At 51.1% G+C, this 736-nt stretch overlaps 1 protein-coding gene across 1 annotated transcript in view; it reads right to left on the bottom strand.

Annotated features, from left to right (window-relative positions):
- The window catches only part of MAGI3 (membrane associated guanylate kinase, WW and PDZ domain containing 3), a gene marked incomplete at its 5' end in the record, with an annotated part of 35,444 nt that overhangs the window by 2,891 nt on the left and 31,817 nt on the right, over positions 1-736 (bottom strand). The gene's annotated exons all lie outside the window — the stretch shown is intronic.

Here is a 736-nt window from a genome sequence, read left to right as displayed (position 1 = left end):
GGCAGCCCAGGATGCGGTTGGTTTCTGGCCTGCAAGCACACACTGAAGCCGGCTCATGTCAAGCTTCTCATCAACCACCACGCCCAAGTCCTTCTCCACAAGGCTGCTCTGAATCTCTTCTCTGCCCAACCTGTAACTGTGCCTGGGATTGCCCCAGCCCAGGTGTAGGACCTTACACTTGGGTTGGTTAAACTTCATGAGGTTGGTATTGGCCACCTCACAAGCGTGTCCAGCTCCCTCTGGATCCCATCCCTTCCCTCCAGCGTATCAACCGAGCCACACAGCTTGGTGTCATCACAAACTTGCTGAGGGTGCATCAATCCCACTGCCCATGTCGCTTACAAAGATGCTGAACAAGACAGGTCCCAACACCGATCCCTGAGGGACACCACTCGTTACTGGTCTCTAACTGGACATTGAGCCGTTTACCACAGCTCTCTGCATGCAGCCATCCAGCCAGTTCTTTATCCACTGAGTGGTCCATCCATCAAATTGGTGTCTCTCCAATTTAGAGACAAGGATGTTGTGTGGGACAGCGTCGAGCACTTTGCACAAGTCCAGGTAGATGACATCAACTGCTCTGCCCCTGTCCATCAGTTCTGCTGATGGATATTCGGCTGATACTTGAGTTAAGCTCAAGTTGTCACATTCAAATCCTCAGTTCTGAACTGAGATCTCCTACAAGCATTTGATTTTCTGTCCTGCCCTTTTCTTTGCCTACAAAGTTGTGCTTTCC

The sequence above is a fragment of the Nestor notabilis genome, unplaced genomic scaffold, assembly GCF_000696875.1.
Source record: "Nestor notabilis isolate BGI_N333 unplaced genomic scaffold, ASM69687v1 scaffold7103, whole genome shotgun sequence".
Taxonomy (NCBI): domain Eukaryota; kingdom Metazoa; phylum Chordata; class Aves; order Psittaciformes; family Psittacidae; genus Nestor; species Nestor notabilis.
Note: the sequence above shows the minus strand (reverse complement) of the source record. Positions and strands in the feature narration are given on the sequence as shown.